Source organism: Canis lupus, chromosome 31 (assembly GCF_011100685.1).
Source record: "Canis lupus familiaris isolate Mischka breed German Shepherd chromosome 31, alternate assembly UU_Cfam_GSD_1.0, whole genome shotgun sequence".
NCBI lineage: Eukaryota > Metazoa > Chordata > Mammalia > Carnivora > Canidae > Canis > Canis lupus.
Window position 1 is genome coordinate 14,541,654 of NC_049252.1, and position 26,746 is coordinate 14,568,399.

General features: G+C 37.8%; 1 protein-coding gene and 1 long non-coding RNA gene across 4 annotated transcripts in view; one reads left to right on the forward strand and one right to left on the reverse strand.

The window, feature by feature from the left end:
- The window catches only part of BTG3 (BTG anti-proliferation factor 3), a 37,743-nt gene extending 21,207 nt beyond the window's left edge, over nucleotides 1–16,536 (reverse strand). Inside the window, exon 1 of the mRNA XM_038581261.1 lies at nucleotides 16,439–16,536. The gene's annotated coding sequence lies outside the window, so the exon portion shown is untranslated. The remainder of the gene's footprint in view (nucleotides 1–16,438) is intronic.
- A 57-nt stretch (nucleotides 16,537–16,593) lies between these two features.
- The window catches only part of LOC111093527, a 49,093-nt gene continuing 38,940 nt past the window's right edge, over nucleotides 16,594–26,746 (forward strand). For all 3 annotated transcript variants that reach the window (XR_005382160.1, XR_005382159.1, XR_005382161.1), the window contains exon 1: nucleotides 16,594–16,697. This is a non-coding gene — a long non-coding RNA (uncharacterized LOC111093527). The remainder of the gene's footprint in view (nucleotides 16,698–26,746) is intronic.

Consider the following 26,746-nt stretch of genomic DNA (forward strand, 5'->3'; position numbering starts at 1 on the left):
CTCTCATCCACTATTCTCACACAAGATAGCTGCTTGCTGCCTCTGTGTTTTAAAAATGCCCTACTCTTCTCTAACCCTGGATGTGTGCTTCAGATCTTTTCCCCCAGCTCTCTTTCATCTGATTCTGAATCACAAAAGCCCCCAAAAATTGGTCTACAGGGCTGGGGCCTCTTTAGGAGGCTGGAAGAGGGGAGCAGAGTTGATACAATTACCCATTAATACATGTTTTTCCTTTCACAGTTGATTCCTTTCCACAGTTAACTCCAGTGTTGAGTAATACTGTGTATTAATAGGTATAGTAGTTTTAGAACAATTTTAAGGCAAGTTTATGTGTGTATGTTTTGGAAATGAGCTGCCTTAGTAGATCTGGGGGGGTCTATATTCACACACATCTTATGGTAGTATCCCAAAGTCATAGAGAACACGACTCATAATCACCAAAGTCTGAATTGCTTTCATTAATAAGGACTTATTTTCCACTAAATAACTGTGTAACTCTTTAAAATCTGTTATTCCTTTGAGCTCAGAGAAGTTCAGCATTGTGAACAGAACAGTTTCAAATACCATCTTTTCAATCCACATGTCAGGTTTAAATCTGAATACAGGGGCAGCCCCTGTGGCGCAGTGGTTTAGCGCCGCCTGCAGCTTGAGGTGTGATCCTGGAGACCCAGGATCAAGTCCCATGTCGGGCTCCCTGCATGGAGCCTGCTTCTCCCTCTGCCTGTGTCTCTACCTCTCTCTCTCTGTGTCTCTATGAATGAATAAATAAAAAATCTTAAAAAAAATCTGAACACAAAACCATTGCTTTTATAGTAGACAGAGAGAGTTCTGTTATGTAACATCAGGGAAAAGTTGTGCAGCCTCTGAGGGCCATTGAAGGTCTACCAAGTGGGATCTAAGACTTTTTAATTCTAAAATCACTAATATATTTCTTCAGAAATTTCTAGGACCTAACCATTTGGCTGAATTAAAGGAAACTAAATCTACTTTCTTTGCTTCAACTTCCTAAATATCCATAAACTGGCAGTGGTTAAAAAAACATAAGCATAAAGAAAATTTGTAATCTTCATTATTTTCTCCATTACATCATGCAGTAAAACTGACTTCCAAGAGTCACAACACAAACTCTCTTGATGAATGAGGCAATGGAAACTGGGCACACCAACCTCCTATTCTGAGTTGCATTAATTGTTGAAACCCTCCTCCCTGCCCCAACCATGCCCCAAACATGGCACATCTTTTTTTAGAGGAAAATGTTTTGATCCAGCTATTCAGATTCTTTATTGGTTAATTGCTTAAGATTTGTTAATTTCTATAAACTAGCTTAGGAAAATGTTCCTAGTTTATGGAATAGGGTATCATATTTAGATAGGCTGCACACTCTGGGCTCAAATAGAGCTTCATATTTGAAACCTGGTGTAAAATTTCCCTACTTGGCAGGACATGTGCCATTGTTGTTGAGTTCCTTTGACAACTCTCTTGTTCTCTGGACCAACAGAGAAACTGACTTCTATTAGTAAGTAGTATATAAGCTCCTACTCTTGCTCTATGTAACAAAATTAAGAATATGATATATTCAATTAGCAAAAGGTTCAGAAGTATTATAAAAGAAAGAACTATTTCAAAATGCAGTTGTTAGTAAAGCTTCTCCAGAGAAACAGAACCAATAGGATGCATATATGGAGAGATTTATTTTTTATTTTTTTTTAAAGATTTTACTTATTTATTCATGAGAGACACAGAAAGAGAGAGAGGCAGAGACACAGGCAGGGAGCCTGATGTGGGACTCGATCCTGGGTCCCCAGGATGGCGCCCTGGGCAGAAGGCGGTGCTAAACCGCTGAGCCACTGGGGCTGCCTGAGAGATTTATTTTAAGTGGGTGCTGGCAAGTTTGAAATCTGTAGGGCAGCCCGTTGGCAGGCTGAAAATTCAGGCAAGAGTTGAAGTTGCACTCTTGAGTCCGAAATCCATTAGTAGGATTTCTGTTATGATCTTGAGGAAATAGTATTTATTTTATTCCTAAAACCTCAATTTTTGTTCATAAGGCCTTTACCTGATTGAGGCCCACCCACATTATTGAGGGTAATATCCTGTACTTAAAGTCCACTGATTGTAAATGTTAATCACAACTACAAAATACCCCTCACAAGCAACATCTATCTAGTCTAGTGTTTGACCAAACAACTGGCACCATGGTCTAGCCAAGTTGACACCTAAGATTAACTATCACAATGACCTTCATTCAGTAGTATTTCCTCAAAGTCACAATGATAACTAAGTTTAAATATATGTGTGTATATATATACATATATTTATATATGAACGTATATATGGACAATATAAGGTATATTTTAATTAAGAAAATCAGTCCCCTTGTTTTATTTTTCTTTGTTCTTTTCAGTCAGTTGTGTTGCGGTAGGGATAGGAGAATGTGGGGGAGGGAGGACTGGATGTGTTCACATTCTCTTTTCTGCCTAACCACGTCAAATATTTGTGCTAGAGCATTGAGAACACCGTGTCCATCCGTTAGCAAGGATCAAAATAGGACAAATTAGTTACTCACAACCTAGTGGAAGATAGAGATATGTAAACAATCTACCTAACATATTACATTTTATAAATTATAAATTCAGTGTCACAAAAGTTATAAAGGCAATAATGTTGAAGGCATATAAAAGGGTTTGGATGTGATTGGGCTCCCAGCTGAAAGGAAATTTCAAAGACTTGTAAGGGCAGAGTTTCAAACCTTCCTTACTACTTTTCAGGACAGACAGGTGTGGGGGCGGAGCATAGCATAAGGAAATTGTTTCGAAGGTAGGGTCACTCCTTGGTTGCATCACAGAGATTGCTAGAGCTAATCAAAATCACAAAGCAAGTCCTGGCATTTGATGGCCTAATTAGAGTGATTATGAGTATGCTTTAAAAATGTGCTTTGTCAGCAGATGATCCAATGAAATGTTTCCATAAAGAACATGTTCCCACTCCACACCTGGCCCAGGAGAAGCTTAAAACATGGAACTACAGTTAGTACATTAATAATTGTTTGTGATGTGGTTGGCAAAAATACTTTGTAATTGTGCTCACAGGAGTGCTTTAGGGAGATAATTGCAGCAGGTCAGGTTTTTCTCTACCTTGTAGGAATGTTTCAGTAACTTTTTTTGTGATTAAAAAAAACTTTATATGCATGAGATACATATATATATAAATATTTATAATCTATATATCAATAAAAGCTTTCTCTTTGAGAGAGGGAGTAGGAAAGTGAAAGATTCATGACAGATTTGTGAGATATATATTATATATTAGTGTATTTATACTAGTGTAAATTGCTCATAATTGCTTTTTTTTTTTCACTCAGAAGGAAAGTTGGTGAGAATAATAAACTAGCTATGACCTGTATATATCATGAGCAACTACTCAAACACTATGGGGGCAATAGGTGTAGAAAGAAGCAGATAGAACAAAGTTGTTAGGTTAGTAATTTTGTTTTGTTTTGCTTTTCCTTTTAATTGCAGACATGTAAATACTGAATTCTCACAGTATTATGGAACCACAATGAATTGAAAGAATAATACTCCTCACCAGATGTTCAGCATAAATGTTATATAGAAATGTAAACAATTATAGAATGTGAAACTGTCCCAGAGCAACAGCTACTGAGGGAATATAATTCACTTGTCTTTTTTTTTTTTTTTTTTTGAAGCTTTTATTTATTTTATTCACGAGAGACAGAGAGAAAGAGGCAGAGACACAGAGGGAGAAGCAGGCTCTCTGCAGGAGCCGGATGTGGAACTGGATCCCAGACCCTGGGATCATGCCCTGAATCTAAGGCAGAGGCTCAACCACTGAGCAACCTAGGCATCCTAATTCACTTGTCTTTTGTTATCAGTGTGTAGCTTATGCTAATGTCACTTGAGTTTTTCAAGTATATGATCTGTGTTTGATTTGGAAGACCTGAAATTAATTGGTGACCCTTTATTTTGAATTTTTTTGATAGTACAGCTATTACTCAATTTTATTATTTTTAAAGCAGTGTTGGAAAAATTAACTTTACCCTTCAAGGTTCGTGTAGCTGGTCTAAGAATTAAAGTAACATGAGAGTTTAATGCAAGAAGAAAACAAAATTTTATGATGTGTGCACAGAGTCCCAGTAGTAAAATTGAGACCTAAAGAAATGACCAAGGTATGTGCTTTTATATTTTTTAGACAAAGAATCATAAATCTGTGAGGAGTTGACAGGACAAAGTAAATTTATGTTCAGGAGCTTCAATTAATGAGGAATTCTAAACTGAATTTGGGCTGGGTAGTAAATTAGTAAAAGTAACAAGATTTGTTTATATAGGCTTCTTTGCCCTGAATTCCCTATCTTTGGTGATAAGGATGTCTTTTTACCTCCAAGAGAGAGGACACTTTTCACTTGGGAGATTTATTTCCTGCTTTCAGGAGACAAAGGAGGGTCAGAGTGTTCTTGCACTGGCTATATCTTAAATAACTTTAATTCAGAATAATCAATATACCATTGTGACACATTTTGGGGCAGCCTGGGGCCCTTCAGCAGGTAATTCATTAGTTATATAACTAAATATTTAAAAATTTCAGATTGTGAGATTATTCATACATTTGTATTAAAAGTCAGGAAAAAAATTATCTAGGAAAGACTTCCAAAAAGGAGTAAGGCAGGAAGCACCACCCTTCTCTCTTTACACTCATTTCCTGCGTGTTTGAACTCTTGATCTCATGGCTTTGAACACCGTTGTTGTTAGAGGACTCCCTAATTAATAGTTCCAGCTCAGACAGTCCTCTGAATTCCAGACTTGTATAACTAACAGTTTAATGAACATTTCTACTTAGATGTCTGATCGGCGTTTCATACATAACACGTCCCAAGATGAATCCTTGTTTGCCTTTGCCCCTCAACCCTCACTAAACTTGCCCCTCCTGCACTGTTTATCTCAGTACAACTCTTGTACCCTTGGTTCAAGTCAATGATTTTTAGTCAACAATGACTCCTTTCTTTCCCCAACATCCCTTAGGCCATCCATGAGCAAATCCTTTTGACTCATCCTTTGATTTTTTTCAACTGTTTTTGAGCCACTCAAATAGCAAGTTTATATGCTTCAACCTAACATACCCAGAATTTGACTTGTCTCCCTTATGATTTCCCTAGTTTATACTGTTTTGTGAATTATTGCAAGAATACATTCAGTTGAACTCTATATAAAGTAGTTCAGGGGATCCCTGGGTGGCTCAGCAGTTTAGCGCCTGCCTTTGGCCCAGGGCGTGATTCTGGAATCCCGGGATCGAGTCCCACATCAGGCTTCCTGCATGGAGCCTGCTTCTCCCTCTGCCTGTGTCTCTCCCTCTCTCTCTCTCTGTGTTTCTCATGAATAAATAAATAAATCTTTTTAAAAAATAAAATAGTTCAGAGTAGTTATTTTATAATATAGATTTGATTATGTAATGCCTGCCCTCAATCCCCTTTGGTACCCATTTCATCTGTGGTTAAAGAAAAGGTCTTATAATGATCTAGAAGGCCCCATAGTAGCCACCCTCTTGTTTACCTTCTTCCTGCAATCCATCCTTTCTACCTCTCTTGTCTCATCTTCTATCATACCCCCTATCTGTTTCTTTTTTTCTTCTTCTTTTTATTAAGTAGCCTCCACGCCCAGCATGGAACCCAACATGGGGCCTGAACTCACAACCTCAAAGATGGTGACCTTAGCTGGGATCCAGAGTCGGACGCTCAACCAACTGAATCACCCAGGTGCCCTTCCCTGCCCGTTTCAATCCAGGGTAGTCTATATTTGTTTTTTATTGCTGTCAAAGCAAATGACCACAAATTGCCAAAAATTTAGCACTTTAAAACAATACAATATTATTATCTCACAGTTCTGCGGGTCAGAAGTTGGATTGGTTTAACTATTTTCTCTGGTTGTTGGCAGAATTTTGTGCTGTGTTTGAAGGACTGAGGTCTGTTTTTCCTTCGGGACTGTTAGGGCTTTCCCTTAGCTTCCAGAGACCTCTTTCTGGTCCTTGCTCAGGGGAACTTAAGGTCTCCGAATCAGCAACAATGTATAGTATTCTTTTCATACTTGGAATCTTTTCTGATTTACTCTTCTGCCAAATCTTTCTTGCTACAGCCAAAGTTCTCTGCCTTTCAGGTTCATGAGATTCTGTGAATCCCACTTTGATAATCCAAGATAATCTCTGTATTTTAAGGTCTGGAACTTTAATTCCCTCTGCAAAGCCATTTTTCTGAAATATAGCTGTTTCAAAGTTCTGGGAATTGGGATATGGAAAGCTTTGGGGTACTATTATTCTGCCTACCATTGGGCCTCTTGACCAATCATGCTTCCACCTTAGGGCCTGTATGCTTGCTGTCCTGTTCTGTGGAATATTCTTCCCCTGGATAATTACACAGCTCATTCCATCACTTCTTTTAGGTTTTTGCTCAGTTATCACCAGATTCTATCAGCCTCTCTGACCAGCCTTAAAAGAAATAACCTATCTACTATTACTCTTTTTTTTTTTCCTTTAAACTTCCCCCCCGCCCATTATCTGACCATTGCCTGATATAGGATATATTAGTTTACTTGTTTATTATATCTCCCTCTACTAAATCCCTTGACATCAGGGACTTTGATTTATTCGCCATTGGATTCTCACTACCTACAGCAGTTCCTGGCATATGGTAAAATGTTCAATAAATATTAGTTGAATGAATGCAAATCACCAAAAAATCCCTAGAACCCTTATTCCATTAATCGTGTCTGAGAAAAATGAGTCAAGTAAATCTGAATTGACCTAATAGAACAACTTTAAAAAAGCTTATTCAGGGCAGCCCAGGTGGCTCAGCAGTTTAGCGCTGCCTTCAGCCCAGGGCGTGATCCTGGAGACCTGGGATCAAGTCCCACGTTGGGCTCCCTGCATGGAGCCTGCTTCTCCCTCTGCCTGTGTCTCTTCCTCTCTCTCTCTCTCTCTCTCTGTGTCTCTCATGAATAAATAAATAAAATCTTAAAAAAAAAACCTTATTCATAAGAATATAATTAGTTAAAAAAAAAGAATATAATTAGTTCATCAAATGCCTTGCTCGAGTCATTAATTGCAACTTCTATAGCATCACCTAATCTATAGTAAAAGAAAAGTTTGGCATTTCTTTTTTTTTTTTTTTTTTTTGACTTATTTATTTATTTTGGAAGTGGGGAGAGGGAGAGAGAATCTTGAGCAAACTCCTCGCTGAGCGAGGAGCCCAATGTAGGGCTCAATCTCATGACCTGAGGTAATGACCTGAGCCAAAATCAAGAATCAGATGCTTAACTGACTTGGCATTTCTATCGTTGGCATATATAAACTAGCTCAGAGTCTTCATTTCTTCCATCTCTAAATGCTGACAAGCTTTTAAATAATCTGTTCTAAAACTTGAAAGAGTTCAAGTCTGTAGTTTTCAGATCCATTTTTTCCATTTTTCAAAATAAGGATATCTCTCATTTGCCAATTCTTGTTATTTCTCTTATTTTAAACATTTCCTCAAAGATTATTGACAGTGAGCCCTAAATCTATAAATGACTCTGGAATTAGAGATATTAATCCCCTCAAAGTTACCATTCCTTCCATTCCTTCTTTTTCTTTAACTCCTCTCCCTGTGATGTTTGTTTTGTTCTTTCTTGTTTAAAATCACTTTGCTTGGAGGAAAGAATGAACACAAAATGAGATTTTGAAGATTTTGCTTTCTATCTCCATCTGCACTGTGCAGAGATCTGAACACTTTCTCTGAACTTAGCTAAACAGCCCCTTGTGAGAGTATCAGCTCATTCTGACATTTAGCCTTCCCTTTACCATTGTTAAGGGTTTCAGCCCATGTCTTTGTTATCTGTAGCTGATCCATCAAGCAGCACCTTATGCAAGCAGTTTCTTTAGTTCTCTATTCATGTTTCTCTTTACTTTCCTCTTGGGAAATATCTTTAATAATGTGGGCAGAATATTTTAGAGTTACCCATCCCTCCTGAGCCATTTTCTATGTAAGAACTTTCTCAATGTGGGGTACCTGAGTGGCTCATTTGGTTGGGCAGCTGACTCTTGGTTTCAGCTGGGGTCTTGCTAGTGCTCTCTTTCTCTCTTTCTCTCTCAAATAAATAGGTAAGTCTTTTAAAAAAGAATTTTCTCAATGCAAACATACCTACCTTTCTGAATTAAAACAGATTTTTTAAAAACATTTTCTTTTCTTTTTTTAAAGATTTTATTTATTTATTCATGAGAAGACAGAGAGAGAGAGAGAGAGGCTCTCTCAGGCTGAGGGAGAAGCAGACTCCATGCAGGGAGCCTGACATGGGACTCGATCCAGGGACCCCAGGGTCATGCCCTGGGCCCGAAGGCAGGTGCCAAATCACTGAGCCACCCGGGGATCCCCAAAACAGATTTTTAAAAAATAAAGTTTTTCAACCCATGCCAACTGCAAGCAAGAAAACGTATTATATGCAGTGGAGCAGTTTTTTCTCAGAATTATGGGACAGGGAAGGGGTACTTTTTACAATGTAGATTACCAATTATAGAATCAGAATCGGAAGGAGATGGATGAGAGGCTTGAGAATCAACATTGTTAATAAGTTTCTCAAGTATACTTTTAAAAGTTTGAGAATTTATCTGTCATGTATATGTAGAAGAAGCATAAGCCGCTGCTCCTAGGGAGACAATACTATATTTAAGATGATAAGGCCTAAAAATAATATGTGGCAAATGAATGGCATAGAAAATAAATGCACTTGAGTCAACAAGTCCAGCTGTTAGGGGTGTGGTGAGGGGTATTCAGGTTTCATAGAGCAGGTGTGCATTGGTCATAAGAAATACTCAAGAACGATTGAATTATTGACAGAGCTGTGCTGGTAGATGAAGAAAATATAACATTTTTTTAATTGAAAAAGAACTTACTGGGCAGCCAGGGTGGCTCAGCGGTTTAGCGCCGCCTTCAGCCCAGGGCCTGATCGTAGAGACCCGGGATCAAGTCCCATGTCAGACTCGCTGCATGGAGCCTGCTTCTCCCTCTGCCTGTGTCTCTGCCTCTCTCTCTCTCTCTCTCTGTGTGTCTCTCATGAATAAATAAATAAAATCTAAAAAAAAAAAACACCTTACTATCCTCTTGTCTTTTCTCATTATCATATAGATAAGGAAATTGAGTTCTAGAGAAGTGATTTGACTCAGTTGCCCCCGTCATACAACATAGTGCTATTGGAAAAAACTAGACACAAGGTTTCCTAAATCCAGACTTGGTGATTTCTCCACTATTTCTTAAGAGAATTTGGGCTTGCTAAGAGTAAGGGGGAAGGTATTTTAAGAACTGGACTGAAAAAAAAAGAACTGGGCTAAATTTAGTTGAATGTATGTAAAAGAGGTATACATTAACCAACCTAACAGGAAGGGTGGAGGATTTGCTTGAGAGTCTGATGAAAAGGTAGGTTGTGATCAGATTGTGAGCAATTTTGAATACTAGGGTGAAGAATACAGATAGTACAGGACTGCTGCTGAAAATTTGGGGATAAGACAAAAGCAGTATATTAGAAAATTAACCTATAGTTGCTGCTGGGAAAGATAAGAGGGATGAAATGCCAGAACCAGGGAGAAATGGAAGGAGTTAGCTTCATGGTCCATAAGGAGAAAATTCAGACCCAAACTGATAAGAGAATGGATGTGTGACCAAATTGAAAGAATGGATCAATAAAACATGGTAAGTAGTTTAAATTTAGTCTAGTAGTTTCCTTCTCTTATTTTTTTTAAATTATTTTTTAAAAGATTTATTTTAAAGAGAGAGTTGTGGGGAAGGGTATGGGGAGAGGGAAAGAGAATCTTAAGCAGACTCCACTCTAAGCATGGAGCTCAACCAGGGTCTCATGACCCTGAGATCACCATGTGAGCCGAAACCAAGAGTTGGACACTCAGCCAACTGTGCTACCCAGATGCCCCAGTTTCCTTCTTCTTTTAGTTGACTAACATTTTAGCTGCAATTTTTAAAAAACAAGGAATTCACTCTTTCTCATACCATTGTGGGGCTCAACATTTGCTATTTTCAAAACCAACAACTAACTAATCAAATATAAGTCTTACATTTAGGAGACCATAAAACACTATTAAAATATCAGTTAATTCAACAAACCATTAAGAGAAGCATCTATTTGTTGTTAGGCACTGTGCCAAGTTCTGGGCTATTAGAAATACATAAGATAAGGTTTCTGTATCAGGGTTCTTCAAAATAACAAAACCAATAGCATGTGTGCATATTAAAAGATTTTTTTATAAGGAATTGGCTCATGTTATTATGGAGGCTAAGAAGTCCCAAGATCTGTGGGATGAATCAATAAGCTGGAGACACAGGATAGTTAATTTCCAATCCAATGGTTAGCAAGCTCAAAACTTAGGAGAGCTCATGTTAATTCAAGTCTGAGGCAGGAGAAAGAGTGTCCCAGTTTGAAGGCAGTCAGGCAGGAGGAATTTCTCTTGTACTTGGGGAAGGATCAGCTTTTTTGTTCTATTCAGGCCTTCAACTGGTTAGATGAAGCCCACCCACATGATGGAAGGCAGTCTGCTTTACTAAGTCTACTGATTTAAATATTAATCTCATTTGGAAACACCCTTGCAGAAACTCAGAATAATATTTGACCATATATTTGCTCAGCATGTGGCCCAGCTAAGTTGACACAAACTTAGCCATCACAGTTGTTGTTCTCAAGGGTCTTAGATTTACTTGGGAAGACAGACAAGTAAAATAATCATAGCTTTAATATTGCAATATAGATATTTTTAAAGTGCTGTGCAAGCACAAAGGGGAGAATGATATATTCTGCCTGTGGAGAGAGAAGTCAATGAAGTTACAGGAAAAATACCTTTTGTTTAGAAAAACACCTGGGTGGCTTGTTTTACTTATGGATATCAGACTCTCTGAGCAATGTGAGAATAACCCACGATATCTCCAAATCACCCTGGGTGGGAAATAAATGTGATTTGAGGGTTAGATATAGCCAGGAGATTAAGAGCTAGAATCTAAGAAGAAATCAAAGCAACCCCAAAATATGTTGCTTTCTAGGAGGGTAGTAGGTTGTGGGAAAGAGAATACAAGTGTAGAAATTGAAATGGATGGCATAGATCAAGAAGACAAAGGAAGCAGAAATGGATAGAGAAAAAGTTGATGTAGAGAAGCAGACTTCTCCTCGGTCCCTCACACCGGCCAAAGGGAGTGAACCAGATTTGAGAAAATGGAGACATCAAGTGTAGACTTTAAGGTATTGTAGAAAAACAGTATTTCATTAAGAGGATGATGGAAATCTGAATAGTGAAATGTATTAAATCCTTAAAATAGATTTTTATTACATTGGTATTGTAGGTTCTTTAGCTTAAATATAGAACTGGCAATTTTTTCTTGAGGAAAGGATAGATTATGACACTTAATGTAGAATTATGTAGAATTCAGTGGTAAATAGTAAAGTTTTAGTTTGTTGCTTTTATAGTCTTAGACTATAAAATAAAACAGTTGAACTGAAAATGTCTTGCTTTTACCCAATTTCATCTCCCCACTGCTTTTCATGCTCTTTTGCTTTTTGTTGGCCAGCACACTGCTTCATTTTAAGCCAAGCATTTGAAAGTGTCAAATAAAAGTACTGTTGCAGTCAGGCAACAGCTGACTTTGTTTTTACTCAAGTGTGAGATAGCGCCTACAGATGTCAACTTGGATTCTTTTTTAATGAAATAATTTCTATAATTTCTATGGAAAAAATTCACTGCTGATATCCTTTTCATTTTATATATTTTTGTATAGATTTCATTTTATATGTTTCTCCGCGTTACTTCCATCTCAGACAGACTGTAAGCCAAAGGCATGTTTGTGTTGCCTAACCACCCCCAACTGCAGTAGACTAGACACCACTTGATTATAGGAACAATGAAAGGAAGATGAGCTTTATTTCTCACTATTTAAAAAATGTCTGAATTTGGGAATTTTCAATAGGAAGCAAACATGATTGAGAATTTAGGGATAAATAACTTGTTTATTTCTAGTTTCAGTACCACATAGTGAAAGATTCAGAGTGAACCAACTGAAGTGAACAAAATTCACACATTTTTTTCAAGAATGAAGGGTTTTACAATCTATAGGTTAAAAATTGGAGCCTGAGTTCAAAAAGTCTGTGAGATATAAAGTTTAAGCATTCAAAAAAAAAAAAAAAAAAAAAGCTTAGGGGTTCAGAGGGAGACTTAGGAGAATACAACGTGAGTTTACAGCCTTAGGAAAGATCAAGGGTGGGAAGAACAGTAAAAAGAACAGATAAAGCAAGCAGAATAACAGAGTTGCATATCGTTATGGGAGCTCAGTTTAGAGAAAATTACGACAAAGTGATAGAAGTTTCCAAAGGGCAACATTTAGGAGACACAAGCCTGATTGGCAACGCAGGTGGTCATTAATGGTATAACTTATAATTAAAGCTGAACAGAATAGATTTGAGTCAAAGCTTGTGTCAATAGTATGAAAGGGTTAAAGGAGGGAACTTAGATTTTGGCTAGAGCTATGGTCAAGATGGTCCCAAAGTTTAAGTCGTTCTTTAAACCTATGCTAAGGTTTCTACACCGGGAATGTTCTTTAATCATATGAAGCTTATATCTCAGAATGGCCTCCCATACACTAGTAAAAAATAAGCAGGTCTTTTGGACTGATGGTAAGTTGTAGAATAAAGGTGAACAAAAGAAGAAAAAAAATCTCAAAAGATCATGAACCCAGGAGTATGATCTTTAGAAAAGAGATTTCATCTGTAACTCTACATAATAGTGGTGGCTTATGTGGGAGGATCTGCTAATTGGGACCTGCCTGGGACAGAATAAGGTAGCGGTACCTCATTCTAGCCACAGCTAAAAGACAAAATACTTTTTAAGACTGCAAAATTTCATTTATGTTTCCTTATATTCTTGAATTCTGTCTTTATGCACTAAAAAGAGCCTAAACCAGCTTTCTTTGGATTACAATCCTTATAGCACAATAGCTTTTCTAGTAAGTCAGGAATCAGACTTATAAAAATATCGAAGGGGGCTTTTCAGATGTAGCTAGAGAAAGATAAGGTGGTGAACTTGAACTAGTTATTTCCATTTAGAACATTGAACCTCTTAGTTTACTTATCTACCCTCCAATAGTCTAGCTTGCTTTGGAAATCAGTAGAGAAAAAATAATGGTCATATTTCACGCATGTGATGTATCAAAGACTACATTTTAGAGGACTGCAGAAAGAATTAAAAATAGAAGTATCCATAATCATTGGTTACAGACATGCTAAATGCCTTCTTTACTGGTCCTGGCTGAAAGAGAAAACCATTTTATAGCCCTTGATTCCTTCAAAACAACCACAATCCCATCATAATGGTCTCTAATAAAGATATGGAAATTACAAGGCATTGGATTCTGTAGAGAAGAACTGAATGGAAGTTATCTCAAGGTATAGTAGTGCTGAAACACATACAGAAAGGCCTAAATAAGATTTTTAGTATAAATCTGGGAGAAGTGCTTAGAAATTATGTCCCTCAAAACCCTCCTTTTGAAAATGTCAAGATTAAGATCAAGAGAAGTAAACTAACCTGCCCAAAGGCTGGTTAGTGACAAGCCCAGTACTAAAATTTTAGGTCACAGATTCCTAGGTTAGTACATGTTTTCAAGTTTTTAAAAATTGATGTTACTGTTCTTTGTTTTGCCCTGTTAAGGCATAATTATAAGCATCAAATATTTGTAGAATATCTTTCTTTTTATTAGTAATTTTATGACTATTTTTAATTGATTTAGTAAATTAGACTTTTTTCTTCCAGTGCATCCTATATTTCACTAGCAGGTAATCCCATGCCACACCCTCTCCCCATCCCATTTCACTCTTGACTGGTGTCTGAAGGATAGAGTCATTCAGGCATTTCTTAAGCTGATGACAACTACTAATATGCTTTTAAAATATTTCAAACATAAAAGGATTTTGAGCTGCAAAAGATTGTTTTTTCTTATAGATATTTCCAGCCTTTTATTCAGAACTATGCTCCTAGAAACAACTTCCTAGAAAAAGCTCAAAATGTTCCCTATGTTCTTTTTTCCCAAAGTTGTTTTGGCTATTCTGAATCTTTTGCATTTCCATATAAGTCTTTTTAAGACTTCGACAAAGTCTGTTGGGATTTTGACTCAGAGGTCCTGAATCTATAGATCATTTTGGAGAAAAATGATTTCTTAACAATATTGAGTCTTCTAATCTATGAACATAGTATATCTCTCCATTTACTTAGATCTTCTTTAATTTTTCTCAACAGTGTTTATAGTTTTTAGTAAATAAGTCTTAAAATCTTTTACCAAATTCATTCTTAGGCATTTCATAATTTGTTGCTATTGTAACTGGTAAATTTTAATTTCAACTTCCAATTGCTCATACAAATTTATAGAAATATAATTGGTTTTTGTGTATTGACTTTGCCATCCTACTAAACTTAGTTTTAGTTCTTATAGCTTATTTGCAGTTTCTTTCTTTCTTTTTTTTTTTTTTTTAAGATTTTATTTATTTGTTCATGAGAGACACAGAGAGAGAGAGGCAGAGACACAGGCAGAGGGAGTAGCAGGCTCCATGCAGGGAGCCCGACATGGGACTTGATCCCAGGATTCCAGGATTATGCTGTGGGCTGGAGGCAGGTGCTAAACCACTGAACCACCCAGGGATCCCCTTATTTGCAGTTTCTTTAGAATTTTTACATAGATGATCACATCATTTGTGATAAACAAAGATTTGTGTTTTCCTTTCCAATCTGTTTGCTTTTATTTTTTTCTTCATCTTCTTATGGTATTAGAACCTCCAGTACAATATTGAATAGACATGGTGGGAGTGGACATCCTTACCTTATTTCCCATTTTAGTACTGATGTGTTTATTTTTTTAAACCATTAATATAATACTAACTATAGGATTTTCAAATATGTCTTTTATCAGGTTGAGGATATTCCTTTCTATTCTTATTTTTCTGAGGTAATAATGCAAACTGAAAAAGTAATTGTCAGCTTCGCATAATTTTGAGTAATTAAAATATTGCATCTGAGTTGTGTTTCTTAATCTTGATGTATATTATCTTTTCAATAAAATTTTCATCCATAATAATAATAGCTGAGTCAATTAGAACTCTTTCCTTCCTTTGTGCAGGAAAAAACCCACTTTGGCCAAAGTAAAAAGGGGGGAGTTATTTGATTGTGATTCTGAAAGTCACACACACTGACCTGTGATGCTATCACAGGTCATTTCTCTTTCTCAGCATCTGTGTTCTTTTCTTTCTTTCTGGCACTATTCTTAGACAGCCTTTTTTCTTGTGATGGCTAAAACAGCTATAGCAGTTCCAGACCTTACATCTCCTCAGCCTTAAGGCCACCAGAAGAGAGTGTCTGCCTCTGTCTTGAAAGTCTCAGCAAAAGTCTTGCTGCATTTTTGCCCTTGATTGGGTCACTTCTCTATCCTTAAATAAAATAGCCTGGCTTAGGAAGTCAAACAGCTCAAGCTGTGTCCAGTGTACCACTTGGCATTGGGGTGGTGCCTGAACCAAAAACCACACAGCCTGAGAGTGGCAGAGGTCCTGCTCTGAAGGGAAATAAAGATATGCTTACCAATTTAGAGGGAATAGATTTTGACTACCAGAGTCAATAACAGTCCATTGTGCTAATATTTATCCAGTACTATATATATATATATATATATATATATATATATATATACACATATCTCCTTAAATTTCCTCATTTATTTCTCCTCTAAACAATCCTATAATGCAGGGACTGTTATTCCAATTTTCTAAATGAGAAAGATGAGGTTCAGAGATATCACACAGACTCAAACTCAGGTGATCTGACTTCAGGGGGCAAGGAATTAAATCAAAATGACTCTAGATATTATATTTAAATTCTGGGCAATAAGATTGGAAAGGTGGAGGCATAAGATACCTACTAACTGAATTGGTCCCTTTTTTTGTTAGGAATACAATAGCTTTCCTGGAAGCCTTAAATAGTAAATGTCCACTTATATTCCATTAGCCAGAGGCAAATCATATGTCAGCACTAGCTGAAAGACATCTCGGGAAATAGGTTTTTATAACTGGTTATTTTTCTGCTCTAAAGAAAATTGACATTCTACTTTTAAGAAGTAAGAAGAGGCTATTGGACAGGCAATTAGCAGAGATAATATTAATACTAACACCCACTATGCCATTTATCCAACGCTATGCAACCAACCACCCCAAAATCTAGTAATGACGACATTTAATTTGCTCACAGATCTGTATTTTGGCAGGGCCCCACAGGAATAGATTCTCTTTTGTCTACCCTGCATCAGTTGGAGTGGCTCAAGGCTGAAAGTAGAATCATATGAAGGCTTACTCAGTCAGTCACACATCTGGAGGATTATGGCTGTTACCTGGTATCATCACTGGGCAGTTACTGGAACACCTTCATGTGGCTCTTCTATGTATGCAGCTGCTTGGCTTCCTCACAGCATGGCGGTTGAGTTCTAATGATAAAGGCAGAGTTCTATTGTCTTTTATGACATAGCCTGGAAGTCATATGGTTTCACTACTGCTGTTGGCATAGGCCTACTTCAATTCAGAGCATCTTTATATTGTAAGAAGAACACATGGGATGGGATATATTGGTGCTGCCTTTGAAATAATCTGCCAGTAAGTGCTTACCTGTCGCTATGCTAATGTCTGAACATGAATATTTCATTTCCACAAACATCAACCAAAGCATTGTTTTTCCTTCCTTCCTTCTTTTCTACCCTTCTTTCTTTTTTGGACATTCTTTTTAAAAACAAATGCTGGAACATGTTGTTTGTCCTCTTAAAATGTTTCAATTCTGGATGCCTGGGTGGTTCAGTGGTTGAGTGTCTACCTTTGGCTCAGGTCGTGATCCTGGGGGTCCTGGGATCAAGTCCTGCATTGGGCTCCCCTTGGGAGCCAGCTTCTCCCTCTGCCTATGTCTCTGCCTCTTTCTCTGTGTCTCTCATGAATAATATGAATAAATAAATAATATCTTTTAAAAAATTTCAGTTCTCATTATAACTTAAAACAGTAAAATCTGTTACCATGGTTTATGAACCTGGTTTCTTTATCCAATTTTCTTCTCTCCTTCATTGGCTGTTCTTTTATAGGACATGTCAGTTGTGCAAACTTTTCAGCTTCTTTTATTCTTCTAGTTCTTTGTACATGCTGTTTGTTTCACCAGGAGCTCTCTTCCTCCAGTGCATTGAATGGATCACTGATCATTTTTCACCTTCTTAGAAGGCCTTTAAATGGGTGATCAACTAAGATGTTGTATATCAGCATTTATTATTACTCATTTATTACTTATTCCCCCTCCTAAATGAAGCTTCATAGCTGTAGAAACTTCATATGTTTGGTTACCGCTGGATACTATGTTTACTACTGTGTGTGACATTTCATCGTAATCCAATGAGCTCGATGCTATTCTCATTGCCATTTTACTGATAGTAACTGAAGCCAAAGGCCTTGTTGGGGAACAAGAATGTCCTGTCTCTTTCAAGGTCCTTCTAGCTGGACTAAGAATCAAATTGACATGAGACAAAGTAGCAGGAGAAAATCAAATTTAATAGTGTATGTGTACAGGGAATCCACATAGACATGGAACTTGCAAAGACATCAGCAAGGCATCTTGAACTAGGGACAAGGGGTTAGGGGCCTGGGACTTCAAAAGGAAGGAATGCAATCCTCAGAAGAATGAAAAACAGAATGTTTGGTAAACAAATGAGACATTTACCAAACAAATATTTACCAAAGTCCCAAGTAATGGGAAAAGAAAGGACTTTGATCAAAAAGACCTTGCTAGTTTCCTCCCTATCTACCAAATGTACTTCATATCATAGTATAGTTATCTATGGTGATAGCTCTTTCTGAAGCAAGTCCTCCACCTAAATTCTTTTTAAGCAGTTATAGAGGAGGTAAAGAGCTTTTCCTGATCCTGCTGGATCTTGATTACTTTTAACTCAATCTTTATGCCAAAGTGGCATATTTTGAGGGACTTGTCCTAAACTTTGTCAGCCTGTAGGGAGTAATGACAAAACAGGGCTGGCACCCAGGCACTTGGACACAATGCTCTGATTCACCATGCTCTAAGTGATTTGGTAAAAGAGAGAAAGTATGCATTAATTTGGCCTGTCATAGCTGATCGAGAAAGGGCTTCATGGAGGTGAGGCCATTTGAGCAGGTCCTTGAGTGAAAAATACAGCTTTGTTGGAGAGTGCCGGGAAGATAGATGATGATGATGATAATAGATAGATAAATAGATAGATAGATAGATAGATAGATAGATAGATAGATAGATAGATGAAAAATAGGTAGATAGATGGAATGATAGATAACAAATAGATGATAGATAACAAACATCTTAGATAGATAACATAGATGATAGGTAGGTAGATAGAGAGATAGATCACTTACTATGAGTTATGAGCCAGGTATTCTTCTAAGAGCTTTACAATATAAAACTCTTAAACTTGCCTTCCTGGATAATAGTATGTTATTAAGAAAGAAAGAGGGATGGTGATTAGTAACTTAATAGGGCAGTTATTGTAAAGGAAGATTGCCTTAAGGATGGGAAAAACTGCTAAATTTGTTTAAGCTGAGAGAAAAGAAGCAGTAGAGAAGAGATGACTGGAGAAAGGAGAGTTGGGGGGGACAGGTGGAACAGGTACTTGAGAAAAACAAGAGGGATTAAATCTAATTACAGACAAAAGTTAGACCTAATAAGAGGATAGTTAAAGTTTAAATACAGAGATGATTTCAGGCAGAGGAGATGCTAGGGAAAAGATGGCATTAATATCAGATGGTTTAGTTTGCTGAGTGCACATAGCTAAGGCAGATGACTGAAGGAACATAGAAAAGATTTGGAGCAGCTCTCTGGGCAACAAGACAAGGAACAAGGAAAGGTGAAATAAGGATGGCTAAGTAGAATGAGGATTCACTGGGGTGAGAGCAAGAATATATGATGATGCCAAGTGGCACCATTAAGTGACTTCAAGCAATGCAAAGCTGCCTACAATGGACTAGAAGTCCACGTTTGGGCTTATACAGTTGTTGGGAGCTGGATCTGTGGATCCTGGTGAAGGTCATGCTGGTTACTTTTTTTTTTTAAGATTTTAATTATTTATTAGAGAGAGAGCAACATGCCATCGCACAGCTGAGAGAAGGGGCAGAGGGAGAGAGAGTAGCAGACTCCTAGCCGAGCAGGGAGCCTGACTCTTGGTTTTATCCCAGGACCCTGGGATCATGACCTGAGTCAAAGGCAAATGCTTAACTGACTGGGCCACCCAGGCATCCCACATTTTGGTATTTTTTATTATTGCCTTAAGGTTGGCTAAAGAGACAAGTGAAGCTAGGAGAAAGGACAGAATCACGGGTCAAAGCAATATGAATTGAGGTATAAATACTAGACTGAGAACAAGGAGACCAAAGTTCCAACCCTTCCTCCACTTTCTAGAGGGTTGACCTTGGGTCATCTGCCTTAGTTCCTTCATCTTTATAACAAAAACGTTGAAGTAAATCAGCTCTCACACTTAGCTATACATAGAATTATCTGGTGAGGTTTAAAAAAATATTATTCTTAGTCCCTATCTTAGAACAATTAAATCAGATTGGGAAGTAAAACCTAGATATCTGTTTTGTTTTGTTTTGTTTTGTTTTAGAGCATGTCGGGTGATTTTTACTCCAACTTTTTTTTTTTTTTTGAGATTTAATTGGCATATAACATTGCATTAATTTAAGGTATACAGCGTGATGATTTGTTACGTGTATATGTTGTGAAATGGTAAATGCAGTAGGGTTTGTTAACACATTTATCATCTCCCCTTACCTTTTCTGGTGGTGAGAACTTTTAGGATTTACTCTCTTAACCACTTTTAAGTATTCACCACATAATATTGTCAACATGCTGTACATTAAATTCCCCGGTCATCTTATAACTGGAAGTTTGTACCCTTTGAGTACCCTTTGACCACATTCACTCAATCTCTCCACTTCCCACCCCTGTCAACCACCAATCTATTCTGTTTCTATAAAGAGAATATAGAAACTTTGGCTTTTTGTTTTGTTTTGTATGTTTGTTTTTAGGTTCTATATACAAGTGAAATCATACAATATTTCTTTCTCTGTCTGACTTATTCATTTTACATTATGCCTTCAATGTCCATCCATGTTATTGCAATGCCAGGTGATTTCTCATGAGCATCACTAGGGTAAATGATTTCTAACATTTCTTCTCTGTTCTACTTAATGAGAGGTCTCAGTGAAGGCAAAAGCAATTCAGTTATAGTGAGTGAGTGAGCATGTGGGAAAAATAGATCAGAAAGTAGAATTTCAAGTTGATGATGAGGTTTGGAGAAGGCATTCCTTGAGGGTGGAGAAGGCATTCCACTTCCATACTGCCTAGTGTTGAATTTTGTGATGGCAGAGAAAGAATTCTTTTACTGAATTTCTGTTAAGGCCACTGTGCAGAGTCAAACAGTTGATATGGGTTCTAGCCTTAAAGACCAAGCTAACATCAGTGGGTCACCCAGTGCCTGAGCTCAGCTGACACTGATAAAACCACAGAACTTTGTTAGCTATTAATTGCTCTCGTGCTTTTTTTTTTTTTAAACTTTTTTTTTTAAATTTAATTTTATTTATGATAAGCACACAGTGAGAGAGAGAGAGAGGCAGAGACACAGGCAGAGGGAGAAGCAGGCTCCATGCACCGGGAGCCCGACGTGGGATTCGATCCCCGGTCTCCAGGATCGCGCCCTGGGCCAAAGGCAGGCGCCAAACCGCTGCGCCACCCAGGGATCCCCGCTCTCGTGCTTTTCATAGACATCACCCTTAAGTCTAGAATGCGAGCTCTTCACGCATTTCTTTCTTTCTTTTTAAAGATTTTTATTTATTCATAGAGACAGAGAGAGAGAGACAGAAACACAGGCAGAGGGAGAAGCAGGCTCCATGCAGGGAGCCCGACAGGGGACTCGTTCCCAGGTCTCCAGGATCACGCCCTGGACTGAAGGCGGCGCTAAACCGCTGAGCCATCCAGGCTGCCCCACGCATTTCTTTCTCATTTTCTTCTCTACCCCGCTCTGTGCAAAATTTCCTCTCTGAGTCATCTTCTCATTGCTTCCCACTGCTGACCTCTCTCACAACCCTTTCTACTGCTTTCTGGAAATACTCTATTCTCTACAATGTCCTCAGTCTCTTTGGAACTCTCTGTATTCTTGTTCTAATGTAAACTTGGCTTTTCCTTGACATTATCACTTCTCAGGCAGCTTTCTTTAGAGATGCTAGCCATTTTTTCTTCATTTGTATCTCTGGGCCAGGAAGTGGTATTCATTTAGACTTTTATTGTTTCTTCCAAACTTTGACTCTCCATGTCCAACAAGCCCTCTTTCTTTGAGTTGTATGATACCCCATTCTAACACCCGCCACAGTCACTTCCACAATAACTGAGGACAATGACAAGTGGTTCCTCATCAAAAAGAATATGTAATGGAAATTGCCTTCCCCTCATGTCTTCCAGTCCCCCACTACCTCTGTCTGGAAGGAACTTTCATCACCAATTTTTGGATATCCTTCCAGAAATATTTTATGAAAATAGAATCATATGCATTTATGTATATGTATGCATATTTATATATAAATTGTTTCCTAGAAATACACAAGTGGTAAGCTATTATAGACACTGTTCTGAAAACCATTTTTTTCTTAACAAAATATTTTGAATAATTTTTCCTATTAGTACATACAAATTTTACTTCTTAAAGAAAAGTCTTAAAAAAAAAAAGAAAAAGAAAAGTCTTCTGCTATTGCAAATGAGGCTGCTATATATAACATTTTACTTAGGTCATCTTTTATATTTGCAAGTTATTTGTGGCATCAATTCCTAGAAGTGAGGTTGCTGGGTCAGAAGTTATTTGCAGGGCTCCTGGGTGGCTCAGTCAGTTAAGTGTCTGCCTTTGGCTCAGGGCATGCTCCCAGGGTGGTGGGATTACACCCTGCATTTTGCACTCCCTAGTCAGTGGGAAGCTTGTATCTCCCCCTGCTGCTCCCTTGCTTGTGCTCTCTGTCTGTGTCAAATAAATAAATAAAATCTTAAAAAAAAAAAAAAGTCATTTGCTTTTTTAAAGTTGTAGTAGCTGTTGACAAAATTGTTCTCCATAGGCTGTGTGCTGATTTACACAGCCATCAGTGATGTGTCAGAGTCAGTGTCATTATCCTTGCCAACACAATGTTTAATTTTTTTTTCCTTTGCCAGTTTGATAGTTGAAAAATATTTCATTGAAGTTTTAGTTTGCAATTCTCCTACTTTAAGTGAGGATGAACATCTTTTCAAATGTTTAGCTCTGTATTTCCCTTTTGTGAATTTTTGGCCATCTCCTTTGCCTATATTGTTGATACTGCGATTTTTAATAAGAAATATATATTTTGGTCTTCATCCCCATTTCTGGCACAAAGTTTTTTATAACTATGGAATTGAGGGTTTTTTAAGTAACGAGAAGGATGAATATGTCTTTTGTTATGTCAGTGCGGTGACTTTGGACTCTAGCTAAGGTGGGAGACTCATTGTCAGGAGAACCAACCATTCGATTAGAGGGCTGGCATGTTGAATCAATCACCAAGAGCTAATGATTTCATCAATCATGCCTATATAATGAAGTCCCTGTAAAAGTCTAGAAGTAGTTGGTTCAGAGAGTTTCCAGATTGGTGAAAGAGAACTCTTCTATGTGCCACCATGCTAGGCCCCAGACTCCACTAAGACAGAAGATCCTCTGTTCAGGACCTCACCCGATATATTTCATCTGCTTGTTGATTGGTTTTTTTTTAAGATTTTATTTATTCATGAGAGACAGAGAGAGAGAAAGAGGCAGAGACACAGGCAGAGGGAGAAGCAGCTCTCCACGCAGGAAGCCGGATGTGGGACTCGATCCCGGGTCTCCAGGATCACGCCCTGGGCTGAAGGCAGCGCTAAACCGCTGGGCCACCCGGGGCTGCCGTGCTTGTTGATTGTATACTTTAATATCTCTTATAATAAACTGGTAATCTTGTGGGTAAATGGGTTTCCTGAGTTTTGTGAGCTACTCTAGCAAGTTAATCAAATCCAAGGAGAGGTTTGTGGGAACTTCAAATTTATAGCTGGTCAGTCAGAAGCACTGTTAACCTGAACTTGTGATTGGTATCTGAAATGGAGGGCAGTCTTGTGGGACTGAGCTCTTAACCTTTGGAATCTGATGCTATCTCTGGGAGCTGTCAGACTTGAATTGAATTGTAGGTCATCTAGCTGGTATCAGAGGATTGGTCGGCAGAGTGGGAATAAAAGCCCCCCGCATTGGAACTGGGTGCAGCACCCTTACCTGTCTTCTTGCTATTTTGTTGCAGGTTTTTACCTAATAAGGAAAATAGACCTCTATTGACATATGAATTGAAATATATTTTTTCTTGGTTTGTTAAATGGTCATTTTTTTTTGTTTTTTTTTTGTTGTTTGTTTTTTAAAGATTTTATTTATTCACTTATGATAGACACAGAGAGAGAGACAGAGGCAGAGACAGAGACAGAGGGAGAAGCAGGCTCCATGCCAGGAACCCGATGCGGGACTTGATCCTGGGACTCCAGGATCACACCCTGGGCCAAAGGCAGGCACTAAACCGCTGAGCCACCCAGGGATCCCCTAAATGGTCATTTTGGTTTTGATGTTTGTTGTGCAGAAAAAATTTATCTGCATTGTTTACTAATCTCTCCATTTTGCTCTCTGTATTTTGTATCATGCCTATCCTTTCCCTATTTTGAAATTAACTTTAAAAATTTCTGTACATGGTGACTATAGTTAATAATATTGCATTGCATATTTGAAAATTGTTAAGAGTAGATTTTGATAGTTCTCATCACACACACAAAAAAACTTCATTACCATGTATGGTGACAGACATTGACTAGACATCAAGATCATTTCACAATATATAAAAATAACAAATCATTATTGTGTTGTACACCTGAAACCAATGTAATGTCTTATGTTAATTATACTTCAATTTTAAAAAAAGAAATTCACATTAGTTTTGGTAGAAAAAATACTTGAAATATATTTTATTATTATAAAAACTAAGGAACTTCCCAAATTCCACTTAATGTGTATTTTGAAAATAAATGTCAATGTAAGAAAAGAAAATCGGGAGTGCCTGGGTGGCTCAGTGGTTGAGCATCTGCCTTTGGCTCAGGTCATGGTCCTGGGGTCCTCGAATGGAGTCCCCCAGCAGGCTCCCCTCTGGGGATATCTGCCTATATCTCTGCCTCTCTCTCTCTCTTTGTCTCTCATGAATAAATAAATAAAATGTTTAAAATAAGAAAAAGAAAAAGAAAAAAATGGGTTTCTTCTAGCACTTCAATTTTTATATAAAAAATTTTGGTTCATCAGAAATCCTAGTCTTTCTAATTCCTGCCACCATCTTGGATCACTTCAATGTTAATGACCTTTTCAACCTCCCACCTTCCATGCTCCTTGATCTCCTCTGCTCCAACAGTCATGTCTCTTCCCATCTCTCACCACCATGTCCTGGAGCTTCTCATCCCCTGTGAGACCCCTCTACTTTTCTGAAAACTTAAACCTCTCCCATTCCACTCTTTTACCACAGTCTCTTATCCTTTTATGTTTCTTGCTCTCCTGATTTGACTACAGATTCATAATCGTTTCCTCAAGACCTCTGACCCTTAACTCCTCCTTTTTTTCTCATATTGTCTGGCTTTACTTGGCAGGACCACATGATGACTTTCACAAGACCTGGGCATTTTTGCCTTTATGGACCCCATTCTCCATTACAAAAGAAAAAAATGGTATATTTTATAATTGCACTTATAAAAGGTAAATATAACATTTTCTTTGGCCTAAAAGTTTATTTTTTCTTCTTATTCTAAAAGAAATTAAAACATTTTTGTGAACCCTAGACCATGTGTCTAAAGTATCAGTCGGTCCTGCTCCTAGGCACTGATTTACTGCTTAATCACTTTCTTGGCACCAGTCTCTGCTCTCTTGGCCTCTTGTTTTCTGTTTATCCTCATTGCCCAACCTCAAACCTATATGGATCTTTTACATTCTACTAGAGAAAAATCATACAGGGGGATTGATGCCATCACAGAGTTAGGTCTATGACATGCATTGTGCTCTTGACAGTGTTTAACAATTTTTCTACATAACCCTGATCAATTTTCTGTTTCATTCCTCATATTAGCTATACCAAATCATTTAGCATTCTACTCAACTAAGAGAAAATTAAGCTTGAACTCTTTAACTTCCCATTCTTCTATGTTCTGACTAGCTTTGACTGGGTAACAAAACATGCTAAGATTTAGTGGCTTAAAACAGTTATTTTTCTCTTAAGGTTATGTAGGTTGGTGGGCACAGCTGGACAGTTCTCATTTTGGGGTGTTTGCACCCCAAATGTGATTGCAGCTTGACCAAAGACAATCAGGTTGGCCTATGGACAGTTGAAGATTTGACTTGTTTGGGTGTCCAAGATGTCTCTCTCACAAGGCTGGCAATGTTGTTGGTTGTGAGGTAAGAACTGGGTTGGGCTGTTAACCAGAGCACCTATTAGGGGCTGGCCTCTCCAGTGGCTCTGTATGGCTGCTCACAGCATGGTGGCTAAGTCTGAAAGAGAGTGTCCCAAGATCCTGTGTTCCAAAATGTGGACATAAGCCTTGGAGGTCCTGGAATATCAGTTCTATTGTATTCTATTGGTCCAGCAAGTCACTAAAAACAGCCTAGAATCAAGGGTAGGAGAATGACCATCTTTTAATGGGGGAGTGACACAGTCACATTATTATAGAGCATACAGATAGAAAGTGGTAATCTGCCACACGCTAATACAAAATTAGTTGCTTCTATTCCCATTTTTATTGCTTCATTCCCATCTCAGAGGAAGCAGCATCCCAATATCTATTCATGTCTGTTCTTTTAGCATTGTCCGTTCTTTGCCTTCCCACCTCTTCAGAGACCTCATTTTGTCAAATATCTTGTCTGTTCTCTATTCTCCCTCTATTGGTTATTTTCTTCTTTCTTTCTTCTTTCTTTCTTTCTTTCTTTCTTTCTTTCTTTCTTTCTTTCTTTCTTTCTTTCTTTCTTCTTTCTTTCTTTCTTTCTTTCTTTCTTTCTTTCTTTCTTTCTTTCGATTTTATTTATTTATTAATGAGAGACAGAGAGAGAGAGACACACACACACACACACACACAGGCAGAGGGAGAAGCAGGCTCCATGCAGGGAACCTGATGTGGGACTCGATCCTGGGACTCCAGGATCACGCCCTGAGCCAAAGACAGACGCTAAACCACTGAGCCACCCAGGGATCCCCTATTGGTTGTTTTCTTATGAATATCCTCAAGTTTCCCCCTAAAGAATAATTAACTTTGGGTCTTTGTTCAACTCCAGATAAACATCTTTTATATCTGTTTCTATATGCAAACACAGTGTTTGAAAATCAGATCTATCCTTATTGATTTCATCTTTCCTAGTTTGTATACACTGCTCAGTCTACTGGAAACTGCATATGGACTACCATCCCCACCACCATGTTGAAATTCTTCTTCTTTTTATTACTAAAGACTTTCTAATGAATACCACCATTTGCTTCAACGTGGGTGGAACTGGAGGGTATTATGTTGAGTGAAGTAAGTCAGTCAGAGAAGGACAATCATCATATGGTTT